A 19,203-nucleotide genomic window follows, 5' to 3' on the forward strand; every position below is an offset into this window, starting at 1 on the left:
TGATTGTGGTTTCGTTGCTTGTGTTCTTGTCTTGGGTAGAGCTGGGAGACGAGTTCATGAACGAGGAACCTGTTGAGTATGCTTACGAGGATCAAGCTTTCGACAACTCTGAGAACCTTGGAGGCAAGATGACCATACCCTCGAAATCACTTCTATCTTTGCTTTGCTAGTTGTTCGTTCTGTTGCCATGCTCTGCTACCTATCACTTGCTATATCATGCCTCCCATATTGCCATGTCAGCCTCTAACCATCCTTTTCCTAGCAAACCGTTGTTTGGCTTAGTTACCGCTTTTGCTCAGCCCTTCTTATAGCGTTGCTAGTTGCAGGTGAAGATGAAGTTGGTTCCATGTTGGAACATGGATATTTTGGGATATCACAATATCTCTTATTATATTAATGCATCTATATATTTTGGTAAAGGGTGGAAGGCTCGGCCTTATGCCTGGTGTTTTGTTCCACTCTTGCCGCCCTAGTTTCCGGCATACCGGTATTATGTTCCTTGAGTTTGCGTTCCTTACGCGGTTGGGTGATTTATGGGACCCCCTTGACAGTTCGCCTTGAATAAAACTCCTCCAGCAAGGCCCAACCTTGGTTTTACCATTTGCCACCTAAGCCTTTTTCCCCCGGGTTTTCTAGAGCCCGAGGGTCATCTTTATTTTAAACCCCCGGGCCAGTGTTCCTCTGAGTGCTGGTCAAACTAGAGCCCTTTGCAGCGCCACCTTGGGGAAACTCGAGGATTGGTTTTAGTTGTACGGACTGCTCATCCGATGTGCCCTGAGAACGAGATATGTGCAGCTCCTATCGGGATTTGTCGGCACATTCGGGCGGCTTTGCTGGTCTTGTTTTACCATTGTCGAAATGTCTTGTAAGCCGGGATTCTGAGACTGATTGGGTCTTTCCGGGAGAAGGTTTATCCTTCGTTGGCCGTGAGAGCTTATGATGGGCTAAGTTGGGACACCCCTGCAGGGTAATATCTTTCGAAAGTCGTGCCCGCGGTCATGAGGCAGATGGGAATTTATTAATGTCCGGTTGTAGAGAACTTGTCACTTGATCCAAGTAAAATACATCAACTGTGTGTGTAGCCGTGATGGTCTCTCTCGGCGGAGGCCGGGAATTCAACGCGGTTTGAGTTATGAATGACGTAAGTAGGAGTTCAGGATCACTTCTTGGTCATTACTAGTGGACGACCGTTCCGTTGCTTCTCTTCTCGCTCTCTTTTGCGTATGTTAGCCACTATATATGCTTAGTGCCTGCTGCAGCTCCACCCCATTACACCATCCTTTCCTATAAGCTTAAATAGTCTTGATCTCGCGGGTGTGAGATTGCTGAGTCCTCGTGACTCACAGATTCTACCAAAACAGTTGCAGGTACCGACGATGCTAGTGCAGATGATGGGATCGACCTCAAGTGGGAGTTCGATGAGGAACGTGGTCGTTACTATGTGTCTTTTCCTGATGATCAGTAGTGGAGCCCGGTTGGGATGATCGGGGATCTAGCATTTGGGGTTATCTTATTTCATTTGGATCTTGGCCGTAGTCGGTCTATGTGTGGATTTTGGATGATGTATGAATTATATTTATGTATTGTGTGAAGTGGCGATTGTAAGCCAACTCTTTATCCCATTCTTGTTCATTACATGGGATTGTGTGAAGATGACCCTTCTTGCGACAAAACCACAATGCGGTTATGCCTCTAAGTCGTGCCTCGACACGTGGGAGATATAGCCGCATCGTGGGCGTTACACCTTTGGCGTCCGCTTTTGGTGCCTTTGTCGTCCGCCATGGAAGACGGCAAATTAGCTGATTCATGTAGTGTGACCCGCATGTACCATAGATCTCGCCACCCACATGCCTGAGAACTGTGATCCATGTCCTCGCCACCTTGCATCACGGCTGGTGGTGCCTTTCCTGTCGGGGCTGCCGCCCTGGCGCCTGATGCCCTCTTCGTACAGGAAGGAGCAGCAGAGGCCCCACCGCCACCTTCCACGGTAGCGCCTCGGGCTTGCCCAACGGCTGTCTCAGGCAGTAGCAAGGCAGGCATCGGCGCTAGCTAGGGCTGTCGCCCTCGAGTCACCCGCGTGGGGCAACGTGAGGATACTGATTTTCTCAGGTGTCTTGCACCTCTGTGAACGTATTCCCTTGTCTAACTCGACACTACTTAGGCCTGTAGTACATGTGAGAGATAGAGAAGGAGAAATAAAAAATATTTTTTCATCTCTATATCTTTCTCTGTTGCTCTTTACTTGTACATGACGGAGAGATTAAAAAGGCGTGAGCCTTACTGTTGACACCACACTTCTGTTTCCGCGATCTCGTTTAGACGAAAACCCTCTCCCGTCCGAAATCCGCCTGCGTTAAGGGGGACCTCCTGAGCGCGCCTCAGGAGCTCTTACCGGACCTCGAGTCGCTCACCTCCTGGCCTTGCACACGGCATTGCGACCTGGCATACCAGCAACGGCGGAAGCTTACCTGGGGACCAGATCTCAGCAACGCAGGGCACTAAGCTATCACGAGGGGAAAAGGGCTTGAGTTTAAATGAGAGATGCCAACACAACTTAGAAACATGAATAAAACATTAAGATAAAAGGCGCGAGCACCGCAGTTTCTTACACACCCCCGCGGGGCCCTTCATGATTTCTGGTGCAGGAAATAAAAACAAAAGAAATGGCCTCTCGAAGGCTGCAGCTCCTGAGGCGCTGACTCCAGCGTCGTGGCGCCTAGTCGGAGTCCTCCTCCTTGATCGGGGCGCGGCGATGTGGCGGCTCGTCATAGTCGTCGTCGCTCGAGCTCCCCCCGGAGGAAGTGTCGTCGCTGCTGGAGGTGTCGCGGCCATCGCCAAGGGCAAGTTTGCCGCCGAGGACGTCGCCATTGCGATGGCCGTCATCATCGGAGAGGCGGTCGCCGCCGCTGTCGCCCTCCGGGTAGCACCCAAGGCACCCACCGTCTTCCCCGAAGATCTTGACAAAGAGCGTCGTACTTGAAGTGGAGGGTGTGCCTCCCCTTCAAGTCGCGGGCGCGGGCGAACGACTGCCACCGCCGGGTCAGGTAGACGTAGCCCGAGGGGGTGACCTCAACCTCCACCCACGAAGACCGGTTGCAGTAGCCATCAAGCAGGTAGACGTAGCCCGAGGGGGTGACCTCAACCTCCACCCACGAAGACCGGTTGTAGTAGCCATCAAGCTGCAGCCACAGCCCGACGGGTCCTCCCGCCGGCAGCTCCTCCATGAAAGAGTGCGGGAGCCGAATCCAGGTGCCCAGCAGCCTCTCCATCCACACCACAAACTCTCGGGCCATGTTGTCCGAGTGAGACCGCGGGTGAGGTGGCCGGGTGGCCACCTCGTGCCTTCCCCCTCGGCCTCGGCCGCCACGCCGTCCGCGGCCGCTTTCGCGGGAGGGGTTCTTCCCACGGCTGCCGGAGCCGATGCGGACCCCCAACGGAGCGCGTTCGTGCAGTAGGGGAACCGCCGCGGGCATCGCGGTGGTCTTCCGAGGGCGTCCACGCCCCCTCTTCGATAGTGCCTCTGGCTCCTCTCTGGGCGCCTTACCTTTTTCGGCAGCGGATAACCTTCTCACTGGCGCCATGGCTACTACATCGAATGAAGAAACAAGAAGACAAAGATGGGCTGGGGGCTCCGCTCCGCTCGCCCTCTTATAGACGATCGGAGAAAGCCAACTGGCGTCCCTTCGCATTCGGGGAAAGGATGGCCCCGCGTCGCACGCCAGACTTTTGTCAGTCTGGGCAGTTGCCGAGGCAACGTGGGGAAGTGGTGGCGTCTGCGTCCCGTCGTGTGCCACCAGTCAAGCCTGGCCCGCAGGCGATTGGGGCCCATGCCGCTTCGCTCTTCACGTCGAAGCCAAGCCGAGCGCGCCTTAGGCTCGGGGGTTACTGTCGACGTTCTAGGATCGGGGGTACCCAGACCTGCCTGCCCACGGCCCAGCGCGTGGCCCCGTCGACGGCTCGATACGGCCCAGCTACAAGACCTCAAGGGCAATACCCTCGCGAGGCACACCAAGACCTCCCGCGGAGCAGCTTCCCAAGCTTGCCTCCCAAGGAGAGGAGATCTCTATGCAAGCCTCCCGCCTCACGAGGCGCGTGATGACGTGAGCCATGAGAACCTAGGCCAGGCAGGCGCCAGCTGGCATAGTCCAGGACAGTTTCCTCTTTCGTGCTAAGGAGGCAAGGACGTACGTGGGTTCCCAAGGGATCCCCCAAAGGTTCCATTCCGGTGCAACAAGACCAAGACCATGAGCTCGGCAGGACAGATGTCATCCCCGAGCCCACCACTACGTCATGACCAGAAGCTTTGAAGGCGAAGACCACCTTTCGTCAGGATAAGATTTACTCTTGTCCCCTTTCAAAATGGGCCGCTGTGGTATCCCTTCTCGCCTAAGTTATTAGGGAAGAGGACCAGGGCCCCTATAAATATAGGCTAGTCTCCACCATAGAGGGATCGAACCCTTCGGCCATTGAGCTCTCCAGAGGCAGCTCATCCACTTGTACTAGTTCATCCTCATCCTCCTCCGAGGCAATCCACCACAAAGCAGGAGTAGGGTTTTACACCGCAAGGTGGCCCGTGAAGGAAATATTCCCTAGAGGCAATAATAAAGTTATTATTTATATTTCCTTATATCATGATAAATGTTTGTTATTCATGCTAGAATTGTATTAACCGGAAACTTAGTACATGTGTGAATACATAGACAAACAGAGTGTCACTAGTATGCCTCTACTTGACTAGCTCGTTGAATCAAAGATGGTTAAGTTTCCTAGCCATAGACATGAGTTGTCATTTGATTAACGGGATCACATCATTAGAGAATGATGTGATTGACTTGACCCATTCCGTTAGCTTAGCACCTAATCGTTTAGTATGTTGCTATTTCTTTCTTCATGACTTATACATGTTCCTATGACTATGAGATTATGCAACTCCCGAATACCGTAGGAACACCTTGTGTGCTATCAAACGTCACAACGTAACTGGGTGATTATAAAGATTCTCTACAGGTGTCTCCGAAGGTGTTTGTTGGGTTGGCATAGATCAAGATTAGGATTTGTCACTCCGAGTATCGGAGAGGTATTTCTGGGCCCTCTCGGTAATGCACATCACTATAAGCCTTGCAAGAAATGTAACTAATGAGTTAGTTGCGGGATGATGCATTACGGAATGAGTAAAGAGACTTGCCGGTAACGAGATTGAACTAGGTATTGAGATACCGACGTTCGGATATCGGGCAAGTAACATACCGATGACAAAGGGAACAACGTATGTTGTTATGCGGTTTGACCGATAAAGATCTTCGTAGAATATGTAGGAGCCAATATGAGCATCCAGGTTCCGCTGTTGGTTATTGACCGGAGATAAGTCTCGATCATGTCTACATAGTTCTTGAACCCGTAGGGTCCGCACGCTTAACGTTCAGTGACGATCGGTAATATGAGTTTATGTGTTTTGATGTACCGAAGGTAGTTCGGAGTCTTGGATATGATCACGGACATGACGAGGAGTCTCGAAATGGTCGAGACATAAAGATCGATATATTGGATGACTATGTTTGGACTTCGGAAGGGTTCCGGGTAAGTTCCGACGAATACCGGAGTACCGGGGGGTTACCGGAACCCCCCAGGGAGTGTAATGCCTCACGGGCCTTGGTGGAGAGAGGAAGGGGCGCCCAGGGCAGGCCGCATGCCCCCTCCCCCTCTAGTCCGAATTGGACAAGGAAGGGGGGCGGCGCCCCCCTTTTTCCTTCCCCCTCTCTCCTCCTTCCTTCCATCCTACTCCTACTCTTGGAAGGGGTGGAATCCTACTCCCGATGGGAGTAGGACTCCCCTTGGGGCGCGCCTAGGAGGCCGGCCTCCTCCCCCTCCTCCACTCCTTTATATACGGGGGAGGGGGGCACCCCATAGACACACAAGTTGATTAGTTGATCTTTTAGCCGTGTGCGGTGCCCCCCTCCACCATAATCCACCTCGGTCATATCATAGCGGTGCTTAGGCGAAGCCCTGCGTCAGTAGCATCATCATCACCGTCATCACGCCGTCGTGCTGACGGAACTCTCCCTCGAAGCTCTGCTGGATCATGAGTTAGTGGGACGTCACCGAGCTGAACATGTGCTGAACTCGGAGGTGACGTGTGTTCGGTACTTGGATCGGTCGGTTCGTGAAGACGTACGACTACATCAACCGCATTGTCATAATGCTTCCGCTTACGGTCTACGAGGGTATGTCGACGACACTCTCCCCTCTCATTGCTATGCATCACCATGATCTTGCGTGTGCGTAGGAAATTTTTTGAAATTACTACGTTCCCCAACAGTGGCATCCGAGCCAGGTTTATGCGTAGATGTTATATGCATGAGTAGAACACAAGTGAGTTGTGGGCGATACAAGTCATACTGCTTACCAGCATGTCATACTTTGATTCGGCGGTATTGTTGGATGAAGCGGCCCAAACCGACATTACGCGTATGCTTACGCGAGACTGGTTCTACCGACGTGCTTCGCACACAGGTGGCTGGCGGGTGTCAGTTTCTCCAACTTTAGTTGAATCGAGTGTGGCTACGCCCAGACCTTGTTGAAGGTTAAAACAGCACATACTTGACGAAATATCGTTGTGGTTTTGATGCGTAGGTAAGAACGGTTCTTGCTCAGCCCGTAGCAGCCACGTAAAACTTGCAACAACAAAGTAGAGGACGTCTAACTTGTTTTTGCAGGGCATGCTGTGATGTGATATGGTCAAGACATGATGCTAAATTTTATTGTATGAGATGATCATGTTTTGTAACGGAGTTATCGGCAACTGGCAGGAGCCATATGGTTGTCGCTTTATTGTATGAAATGCAATCGCCATGTAATTGCTTTACTTTATCACTAAGCGATAGCGATAGTCGTAGAAGCAATAGTTGGTGAGATGACAATGATGCTACGATGGATCAAGATGTCGCGCTGGTGACGATGGTGATCATGACGGTGCTTTTGAGATGCAGATCAAAGGCACAAGATGATGATGGCCATATCATATCACTTATATTGATTGCATGTGATGTTTATCTTTTATGCATCTTATTTTGCTTAGATCGACGGTAGCATTATAAGATGATCTCTCACTAAATTTCAAGGTATAAGTGTTCTCCCTAAGTATGCACCGTTGCGAACGTTCGTCGTGCCGAGACGCCATGTGATGATCGGGTGTGATAAGCTCTACGTTCACATACAACGGGTGCAAGCCAATTTGCACACGCAGAATACTCGGGTTAAACTTGACGAGCCTAGCATATGCAGATATGGCCTCGGAACACTGAGACCGAAAGGTCGAGCGTGAACCATATAGTAGATATGATCAACATAGTGATGTTCACCATTGAAAACTACTCCATCTCACGTGATGATCGGACATGGTTTAGTTGATATGGATCACGTGATCACTTGGATGATTAGAGGGATGTCTATCTAAGTGGGAGTTCTTAAGTAATATGATTAATTGAACTTTAATTTATCATGAACTTAGTCCTGGTAGTATTAGCATATCTATGTTGTAGATCAATAGCTCGTGTTTAGCTCCCCTGTTTTATTTTTTATATGTTCCTAGAGAAAACTAAGTTGAAAGATGTTAGTAGCAATGATGCGGATTGGATCCGTGATCTGAGGATTATCCTCATTGCTGCACAGAAGAATTATGTCCTTGATGCACCGCTAGGTGACAGACCGATTGCAGGAGCAAATGCAGACGTTATGAACGTTTGGCAAGCTCGATATGATGACTACTTGATAGTTTAGTGCACCATGCTTTACGGCTTAGAATCGGGCCTTCAAAGACGTTTTTGAAACGCCACGGAGCATATGAGATGTTCCAAGAGTTGAAATTAGTATTTCAGACTCATGCCCATGTCGAAACGTGTGAGAATAGCTCAGCTAGTGAGCATGTGCTCAGAATGTCTGAGTACTACAATCACTTGAATCAAGTGGGAGTTAATCTTCCAGATAAGATAGTAATTGACGGAGTTCTCTAGTCACTATCACCAAGTTACTAGAACTTCGTGATGAACTATAATATGCAAGGGATACCAAAAACGATTCCCAAGCTCTTCGTGATGCTGAAATCGACGAAGGTGGAAATCAAGAAAAGCATCAAGTGTTGATGGTTGACAAGACCACTAGTTTCAAGAAAAGGGCAAAGGGAAGAAGGGGAACTTCAAATAGAACGGCAAAGCAAGTTGCTGCTCCCGTGAAGAAGCCCCAAAGCTAGACCCGAGCCTGAAACTGAGTGCTTCTACTGCAAAGGAAATGGTCACTGGAAGTGGAACTGCCCTAGATACTTGGCGGATAAGAAGGATGGCAAAGTGAACAAAGGTATATTGGATATACATGATTTTGATGTGTACTTTACTAGTGTTTATAGCAACCCCTCAGCATTTGATACTGGTTCAGTTGCTAAGAGTAGTAACTCAAAACGGGAGTTGCAGAATGAACAGAAACTAGTTAAGGGCGAGGTGACGATGTGTGTTGGAAGTAGTTCCAAGATTGATATGATCATCATCGCACACTCCCTATACTTTCGGGATTAGTGTTGAACCTAAATAAGTGTTATTTGGTGTTTGCGTTGAGCATGAATATGATTTGATCATGTTTATTGCAATACGGTTATTCATTTAAGTTAGAGAATAATTGTTGTTCTGTTTACATGAATAAAACCTTCTATGGTCATACACCCAATGAAAATGGTTTGTTGGATCTCGATCGTAGTGATACACATATTTATAATATTGAAGCCAAAAGATGCAAAGTTAATAATGATAGCGCAACTTATTTGTGGCACTGCCGTTTAGGTCATATTGGTGTAAAGCGCATGAAGAAACTCCATGCTGATGGGATTTTGGAATCACTTGATTATGAATCACTTGATGCTTGCTAACCATGCCTTATGGGCAAGATGACTAAGACTCCGTTCTCCGGAACAATGGAGCGAGCAACTGACTTATTGGAAATAATACATACTGATGTATGCGATCCGATGAGTGTTGAGGCTCGCGGCGGGTGTCGTGGAATTGTCACGGCAGATGTCCTTGGTGTGAGGACTTAGTCGCGAGGCCAACGCATCTATGTAGTAGCTTGAGAGGGGTTGAGCGGAATCGAGAGACGCAACACAAGACGAGGATTTAGACAGCTTCGGGCCCCGGGAAACATCATCCGGTAACAACCCTACATGCTGTTTGAGGCTAGGTCTCATTATGCTCATGAGAGAGTCGCCGGTAAGCCGGCTCTTTGTGTCTAGCCCTAGAGATTGTTTCTTGTTGCTCGTCCCTCTTTGGGGAGCCCTGCCCCCTCCTTATATAAGTCGGAGGGGCGGGTTACATATGGAGTCCTAGTAGGACTAGGGCTAATCTATCTTTTCTTACAAGTTGAATACAAGTCCGGGTCTTGCTTCCGCGTAAAGGAAATATTCGTCATCCCTTTGCTTTTAAGCCGGCCCACCATAACATGAGCCGGCCTTCTGGGCCTTGGGCCTAGTCTTCTATCTGACCCGCTGTCGGGGTCATCCGTGAGTCGTCAGGCTCGTGAGTCGTCTGACAGTGAGCCGCCAGACCCGTGAGTCGCCAGTCCTCCGGCGGGTCACGGTGAAGCGCCAAGTCCGGCCGGGTCATACTTCCGGCCGGGTCATACTGCGGGGTATATCCCCGACATTAGCCCCCAGTTTAATTTGGATTTATCCATATTAAACTAATCTGCAATATAAACACAAGAACAAATTTGACAGGTTGTGTTCTGGGTTAAATATTCTTTGTAAGCCGGCACTTGATCATCCTTAAGTCCTTGTCATCTTCCTTCTTGATATGTATCCATCATCTCATAGCAAATGTCTTTAGCAGATATGTTCAAATTTTGCCAATGCAAAAAATCCAGATACTTCCTTTGAAAATCCGGGTCAACAGGCCAGCTTCAGAGTCAATTTGCTGACATTGGTCTCTTGTTGAGAAATATTGTAAGAGATAATCCGCTTGAGTCGGCTTTCAATGCTCTTACTTGACAAAAATATTGGTCTTCAACTATTCAACTTATATTCAGCCGGCTTAAACATATAAAACTTGCCGGTTTATGAGTACCAAAATTGCCGGGTTATAAATAGATGATGCCAAGTCATAATTGTCGCCGACGCCGGTTTATGATTTTTGTAGATACCAGGTCAATCTGATTTACTCAAAACTGAGAATTTGAAGATATTTCTCCCTTATATCCATATTATCTGTAGCCCCCAAGAGCCGGTTTAATCAGCATGAATAAGCCGGGACTTATCACCATGGCTTTAAATAAAATCCAGTTGTGTAGCCCCCAAGAGTCGGCTATAGTCATAGTAGTGTAGCCGGGTCATCCTAGAATTGTCTTCAGCATAGAGCAATATACATTAGCCCCCAAGTGTCGGGTCATTATGTAATAATGAGCAGGGACTTTGTAAATATGATGATGTAAATTTGAGCAGTAACGTGTAGCCCCCAAGGGCCGGCTTAGTAAGATAATACTGAGCTGGGACTTTTCATTGGAAATAATATCATATGATGTAACCCCCATCTTGGGGCTTGAACCCACCTCCACAAGGTTAATAGCTTTGAGCTTTACCAACTGAGCAGTGGATCCTTCAATATAATGTAATAAGGCTTGTGTATCTTGAATTTTAACAGGAGCAATTGGTAGCCCCCAAGGGCCGGCTCATTACGATGTGATGAGTCGGGTCTTCAATGAGGTGAGCAAAAAATGACTTTGCATTAGCCCCCAAGTGCCATGGTGCATGCTGGAAGTGACATGGGACTTGCATATTTGATGTAATCTCAACTTGAATAATGTAGCCCCCAAGTGCCGGGTTGTAAGCCTGCAGCGACTCGGGACTATTCCTTCCATTATAGAATAAATCATATCCATTGATAAAATAATAGCCATTGCGCTGAAGCGACTTTGAAAACCTCAATCATAATATCGGTTTCTGATAACCATAATAAAAATCCAGCCATGTTGGCTATTAAAGATTTGACTAACTCGGTTTGAAAACCTCAATCATTCAAATCATAATGAAAATCCAGCCAAGTTTGGCTATTTAAAGATTTCAAATACCTTATCTGTTGACAAGTAAATCCGGAGTTTAAATACCCGGCAGCTCTTGGCCGATGGCGATTTATTACGCCTCCATTGTAAACCGGAATTTTTATAACCCGGCTATTTATAGCCTTTGAGAAAATCAAGAATTGATAACCCTTTTGAGACACCAATGTCAATCTTTCAATGATGGGCTTGAACTGAATCATTTATGTAAGTCATAGCTCTGTAAATCCTGCACAGAGTTTAAACAACATATGCCCTGGCAACTTAACGTCAAAAGCCAGGGCGGGTAACCACCCAAATGTAGTCTTACCCTGCACACAAGTAGATCACAAGATCCCTATGATCCCTTGAATGATACCGCCGGTTTATGTGACCCGGACAGTGAGGGTGAGAACCCAATTCTGTAAAAGCCGACACACATGATATTTGTGACAACTCAAATATTTGTGATTACAAAAACTGTATGAGAAACAGATAAATTTTTGAGGCTTCTGATTCGAATACGATCAGTAAACCGTTCCAATGGGGTTAAGCTAAGATTCGAATACGATCATATAGCCCCCAGTGGCGTTGGCGTTGCCGATCAAAGTGGGTATCGACAGCTATGTTCTCTTTGGTTCGAATATGACCTATGTTTGAACAGGAAGCCCCCAAATGACCTTAAGAGTTGTTTAGCGACGCTGATTCGAATACGATCCACGTCGATTCCCAAAGGGGTTGAGCTATGATTCGGATACGATCAAGAAGCCCCCAAGTAGGTTCAGCAGTTTGCCAATCAAAAGGGTATCGACAGCTATGTTCTCTTTGGTTCGAATACGACCTATGTTTGAACAGGAAGCCCCCAAGTGACCATATAAGTTTAAGCATTGCACCGATCAAGAGGGTACTGATAGCTATGCCCGATGAACAGGAAGCCCCCAAGTGACCATAATAAGATAAGCCGTAAGGCAGGATACCTATGTTTGAACCGCGCATCATGGCAGCAAGTTCTTTTTGGCAACCTTTAATTTTTTCTGAGAACTCGAATCTTGCGAGAGATTAATTCTTTTTGAACCGGAACTTTGAACCAGATTTGAGAGCTTAAAAGCTTTGTAAGAGACAAATTTACCATGAGCCGGATGTTTGAACCGGATTTGAGAGCTTCAAAGCTTTTGCGGGAGAGAGATGTCTCTTGAACCGGATTTTAAACCGGAATCTTTCTTTTAAGCCGGATATTTTTCTGACGGCCTTTAAATTTGCATCGGTAGAGCAGTAATCTCCAGGGCCGGGTTATTTTTTCCTCCAATGACCCGGAGTTCTTGAGCCTGCCGAAACTGGCACGATTTGTTGAGTCATGTCATTGTAGCCCCCGAGTCTCAAGATGACTCGAGGAGTTGGCTTTGAGATTCTCCATATTGACCATAGCATAAGGTGTATATCCTTGGTGCTGATAGCGCGATGTGAATCCACAGAAGGTTGAAGTGACTGCGGCGGGTTATAAATGATCCCGTATGAGCCGTGTCAGCAACTCGGCCAATGGTTCCTTCCAACTGGATGTTTTGAAGTTAACCAAACTGTAGTGGCGGCGACTTGTGCGCCTGCCCATTGAGCCGTCCAGTGCCGACGGCGGCTGATAACACATGACAATTTTCCTCCAAGCTATTGGAAGAAAACCGGGCTTCCCAAGTAGTGACTTGCTCATATTCAATAATCCGCTCATGCAGACAGATGCAGTCCTGGTGTGTTGATGTAGACCAGGCTGCAATAGACGGATGGAAAAGACGACCGCCACATCAGAGGCAGCTCAAACAGATGAACCGGCTGCGGCGCTGTAAACCGGCGCGCGCGCAAGTCAACCATGTTTATTTTGACGTAGTGAACAAATGTCCTGATTCGCCTGGGCAACAGATGAGTCGGCCGCGGCGCTGTAAGCCGGCGCAGACGGGCGAGTTAATGTAAACCGGGCCACAGAGGATGGTGACCTTGCACACGTTCATTCTCCGGGCAGTATGACACGGACGAAACCCCGGTGCAGAACGTTGCCATCGCTCGCTCCATACCCACAATATAACACCTCATTCACAACGAACAATTGTCCTGCATCAAAAAGTATTGCAAGCCAAAGTATTTGTTGTTTTTAAAGAAAGCAATATGTAATATAAAAACATATTGGATGGATTTCACCTGATACGTCAGGCCAGTAGTTATCCACCGCGGAGTTGATGATCACCGCGGCGAGGTTAAAACCAATCACGAGCGAGTCGGCTACGGATATAGACAAATGAGTCGGCTGAGGTTTTGTAAACTGGTGCGGACGAGCAAGTTATCCTCCGTGTTGTAAGCTGGTGCGGACGCGTGAACCGGCAAGTCAGCCGACGTGTTGATGTAAATTGGGCCGCAGAGGCGGCGGCTGGCACGCGTATTCGTCGAGCAACATGACACGGCCATCACTCTTGCAGTGAACCATTGCCCTGCATAAACGATATTGCCGACCAAGGCAAAGATAAACTTGTTCGTTGACAAAAACATGTGCTAATAAAATGAACTTGGATGGATATCACCTGATTTGTTTGGACGGCGTATGATCTGTTTACCGCGACATTTAAAGGACAGAGCGGACGCGTGAGTCGGCCGCAGCATTGTAAGCCGCGCAGACAGACGAGTCGGTCGTGGGCGCGGATGGTTGAGTCGGCGCGGGCACGGTCGAATGAACTGGCTGCAGGCACGGTCCTGGCGGGTTGATATAAATCAGACCGCTGAGGTGGCGATTCGCGCACATCCGTTTAAGTAATTTGTCATAGTGAGGATGTACGCGCAACCTCCAATAATTGACTAATTGTTACGGCCGTGGCGGCTTGCAGTGGCGGCTCATGGCCGGCCGGCGCAGGGCGGCTCTCTGCAAGGATGAAACGACGGCAGAGGCGTGAAGCGCAGGGCGGCTCACCACGAATCGCTGGTACCTTTGTACTTAATCCCATGGTGGTAGCCTCAAGTACTCGTCGTCCGGGGCGGCTCAACAGCAACGGAAACCATCTGAGGCTTGGCTGGGGACGGAGCGGCTGAGGCGAATGGTGAAGCGAGGCAGACTCGGCGTGGAGTCGAATCCGTGTCCACATCCGGGTCTATCTCCGGGTCGTGGCCGTACTAACACTAATACCTTGGCACCATTAGCAGTTCCTCTTTTCCTTTTTTCTTTTAAACCTGAATCCTGGACCCCGTAGAAAGTTCTCTGAACCCAAATCAATGTTGGGGGTTGCCTGTTATATTTAATCCTTCCTTGGATTCCGTCCGTGTGTAGTAGTTGTACTAGTTGAGGGATTTTTCACCTGGAATAACTTGGGAATCCATCAGGCTTTGGGTTTCGGGTTGATTAGCAGAAACTTTGATTCATGTAGATCGATCTGGCGACCTCACGTGGCCGCAAGTAGCTGTCCTAATCGCCCTTTGTACTGGCAGATGACATGACGCCTGTCAGTCGTCTCTGATCACTTTGGATTTGGACGATAGTACGTGGAGCAGTGATGGTGACTCGCAGATTCCTCAAGTTTAGATTGACTTGGACGAGAATTGATTTGATGCACCTATTTCCGTCGACGGAAACTGCCAGCTTTAACAGTTCACATGAGGCGGCGGTTTATCTTTGGCGAGACCGATTTCCTGTCTGTCTCGGCAGCTTGGGGGCGCGGCATGACGCAACCCTAAACTTCCATGCTCAATCTTCTATACGCTAATCTTGACCGTTGAACTTCGTAGTTGACGTGAATTCTTCCGTGCCGGCTCTTGCTGATCCGGCGGGTCGTAGCTTCTCGATCCCTGAGGGGTCCCTTCAAGAACTCAACACCACCGTGCGCAAGCCCCACGGTGGGCGCCAACTGTCGTGGAATTGTCACGGCAGATGTCCTTGGTGTGAGGACTTAGTCGCGAGGCCAACGCATCTATGTAGTAGCTTGAGAGGGGTTGAGCGGAATTGAGAGACGCAACACAAGACGAGGATTTAGACAGCTTCGGGCCCCGGGAAACATCATCCGGTAACAACTCTACATGTTGTTTGAGGCTAGGTCTCATTATGCTCATGAGAGAGTCGCCGGTAAGCCGGCTCTTTGTGTCTAGCCCTAGAGATTGTTTCTTGTTGCTCGTCCCTCTTTTGGGGAGCCCTGCCCCCTCCTTATATAAGTCGGAGGGGCGGGTTACATATGGAGTCCTAGTAGGACTAGGGCTAATCTATCTCTTCTTACAAGTTGAATACAAGTCCAGGTCTTGCTTCCGCGTAAAGGAAATATTCGTCATCCCTTTCCTTTTAAGCCGGCCCACCATAACATGAGCCGGCCTTCTGGGCCTTGGGCCTAGTCTTCTATCTGACACGCCGTCGGGGTCATCCGTGAGTCGTCAGGCTCGTGAGTCGTCTGACAGTGAGCCGCCAGACCCGTGAGTCGCCAGTCCTCCGGCGGGTCACGGTGAAGCGCCAAGTCTGGCCGGGTCATACTTCCGGCCAGGTCATACCGCGGGGTATATCCCCGACAGCGGGTATCGTTATTTTCTGACCTTCACAGATGATTTGAGCAGATATGGGTATATCTACTTGATGAAACATAAGTTTGAAACATTTGAAAAGTTCATATAATTTCAGAGTGAAGTGGAAAATCATCGTAACAAGAAAATAAAGTTTCTACGATCTGATCGTGGAGGAGAATATTTGAGTTACGAGTTTGGTCTTCATTTGAAATAATGCGGAATAGTTTCGCAACTCACGCCACCTGGAACACCACAGCGTAATGGTGTGTCCGAACATCGTAACCGTACTTTATTAGATATGGTGCAATCTATGATGTCTCTTACCGATTTACCACTATCGTTTTGGGGTTATGCATTAGAGACAGCTGCATTCACGTTAAATAGGGCACCATCTAAATCCGTTGAGACGACACCATATGAACTGTGGTTTGGCAAGAAACCAAAATTGTCGTTTATTAAAGTTTCGGGTTGCGATGCTTATGTGAAAAAGTTTCATCCTGATAAGCTCAAACCCAAATCGGAGAAATGTGTCTTCATAGGATACCCAAAGGAGACAGTTGGGTACACCTTCTATCGCAGATCCGAAGGCAAGACATTCGTTGCTATGAATGGATCCTTTCTAGAGAAGGAGTTTCTCTCGAAAGAAGTGAGTGGGGGGAAGTAGAACTTGATGAGGTAACTATACCTGCTCCCTTATTGGAAAGTAGTTCATCACAGAAATCTGTTCCTGTGACTCGTACACCAATTACTGAGGAAGCTAATGATGATGATCATGTAACTTCAGATCAAGTTACTACCGAACCTCGTAGGTCAACCAGAGCGAGATCCGCACCAGAGTGGTACGGTAATCCTGTTCTGGAGGTCATGTTACTTGACCATGACGAACCTACGAACTATGAGGAAGCGATGATGAGCCCAGATTCCGCGAAATGGCTTGAGGCCATGAAATCTGAGATGGGGTCCATGTATGAGAACAAAGTGTGGACTTTGATTGACTTGCCCGATGATCGGCAAGCCATAGAAAATAAATGGATCTTCAAGAGGAAGACGGATGCTGATAGAAGTGTTACTATCTACAAAGCTAGACTTGTCGAAAAATGTTTTGACAAAGTTCAAGGTGTTGACTACGATGAGATTTTCTCACTCGTAGAGATGCTTAAGTCTGTCCGAATCATGTTAGCAAATTGCCACATTTTATGAAATCTGGCAAATGGATGTCAAAACTACATTCCTTAATGGATTTCTTAAAGAATAATTGTATATGATGCAACCAGAAGGTTTTGTCGATCCTAAAGGTGCTAACAAAATGTGCAAGCTCCAGCGATCCATCTATGGACTGGTGCAGGCATCTCGGAGTTGGAATATACGCTTTGATGAGTTGATCAAAGCATATTGTTTTATACAGACTTGCGGTGAAGCCCGTATTTGCAAGAAAGTGAGTGGGAGCACTACAGCATTTCTGATAAATATATGTGAATGACATATTGTTGATCAGAAATAATGTAAAAAATTTTGGAAAGCATAAAGGAGTATTTGAAAGGAGTTTTTTAAAGAAAGACCTCGGTGAAGCTGCTTACATATTGAGCATCAAGATCTATAGAGATAGATCAAGACGCTTGATAAGTTTTTTCAATGAGTACATACCTTGACAAGATTTTGAAGTAGTTCAAAATGGAACAGTCAAAGAAAGAGTTCTTGCCTGTGTTACAAGGTGTGAAATTGAGTAAGACTCAAAGCCCAACCACGGCAGAAGATAGAAAGAGAATGAAAGTCATTCCCTATGCCTCAGCCATAGGTTCTATAAAGTATGCCATGCTGTGTACCAGATCTATTATATACCCTACACTGAGTTTGGCAAGGGAGTACAATAGTGATCTAGGAGTAGATCACTGAACAGCGGTCAAAATTATCCTTAGTGGAATAAGGATATTTTTCTCGATTATGGAGCTGACAAAAGGTTCATCGTAAAGGGTTACGTCGATGCAAGTTTTGACACTAATCTAGATGACTCTAAGTCTCAATCTGGATACATATTGAAAGTGGGAGCAATTAGCTAAAGTAGCTCCGTGTAGAGCATTGTAGACATAGAAATTTGCAAAATACATACGGATCTGAATTTGGCAGACCCATTGACTAAACTTCTCTCGCAAGCAAACATGATCACACCTTAGTACTCTTTGGGTGTTAATCACATGGCGATGTGAACTAGATTACTAACTCTAGTAAACCCTTTGAGTGTTGGCCACATTGCGATGTGAACTATGGATATTAACCACATGGTGATGTGAACTATTGGTGTTAAATCACATGGCGATGTGAACTAGATTATTAACTCTAGTGCAAGTGGGAGACTGAAGGAAATATGCCCTAGAGGCAATAATAAAGTTGTTATTTATATTTCCTTATATCATGATAAATGTTTATTATTCATGCTAGAATTGTATTAACCGGAAACTTAGTACATGTGTGAATACATAGACAAACAAAGTGTCACTAGTATGCCTCTACTTGACTAGCTCGTTGAATCAAAGATGGTTAAGTTTCCTAGCCATAGACATGAGTTGTCATTTGATTAACGGGATCACATCATTAGAGAATGATGTGATTGACTTGACCCATTCCGTTAGCTTAGCACTTGATCGTTTAGTATGTTGCTATTGCTTTCTTCATGACTTATACATGTTCCTATGACTGAGATTATGCAACTCCCGAATACCGGAGGAACACCTTGTGTGCTATCAAACGTCACAACGTAACTGGGTGATTATAAAGATGCTCTACATGTGTCTCCGAAGGTGTTTGTTGGGTTGGCATAGATCGAGATTAGGATTTGTCACTCCGAGTATCGGAGAGGTATCACTAGGCCCTCTCGGTAATGCACATCACTATAAGCCTTGCAAGCAATGTAACTAATGAGTTAGTTGCGGGATGATGCATTACGGAACGAGTAAAGAGACTTGCCAGTAACGAGATTGAACTAGATATTGAGATACCGACGATCGAATCTCGGGCAAGTAACATACCGATGACAAAGGGAACAACGTATGTTGTTATGCGGTTTGACCGATAAAGATCTTTGTAGAATATGTAGGAGCCAATATGAGCATCCAGGTTCCGTTGTTGGTTATTAACCGGGGATAAGTCTCGGTCATGCCTACATATTTCTCGAACCCGTAGGGTCCGCACGCTTAACGTTCGGTGACGATCGGTAATATGAGTTTATGTGTTTTGATGTACCGAATGTAGTTCGGAGTCCCGGATATGATCACGGACATGACGAGGAGTCTCGAAATGGTCGATACATAAAGATCGATATATTGGATGACTATGTTTGGACTTCGGAAGGGTTCCGGGTAAGTTCGGACGAATACCGGAGTACCGGGGGGTTACCGAAACCCCCCGGGGAGTGTACTGGGCCTCATGGGCCTTGGTGGAGAGAGGAAGGGGCGCCCAGGGCAGGCCGCGCGCCCCCTCCCCCTCTAGTCCGAATTGGACAAGGAAGGGGGGGCGGCGCCCCCCTTTTTCCTTCCCCCTCTCTCCTTCCTTCCCTCCTACTGCTACTCTTGGAAGGGGTGGAATCCTACTCCTGGTGGGAGTAGGACTCCCCTTGGGGCGCGCCTAGGA

The sequence above is a fragment of the Triticum aestivum genome, chromosome 4D, assembly GCF_018294505.1.
Source record: "Triticum aestivum cultivar Chinese Spring chromosome 4D, IWGSC CS RefSeq v2.1, whole genome shotgun sequence".
Lineage (NCBI taxonomy): Eukaryota > Viridiplantae > Streptophyta > Magnoliopsida > Poales > Poaceae > Triticum > Triticum aestivum.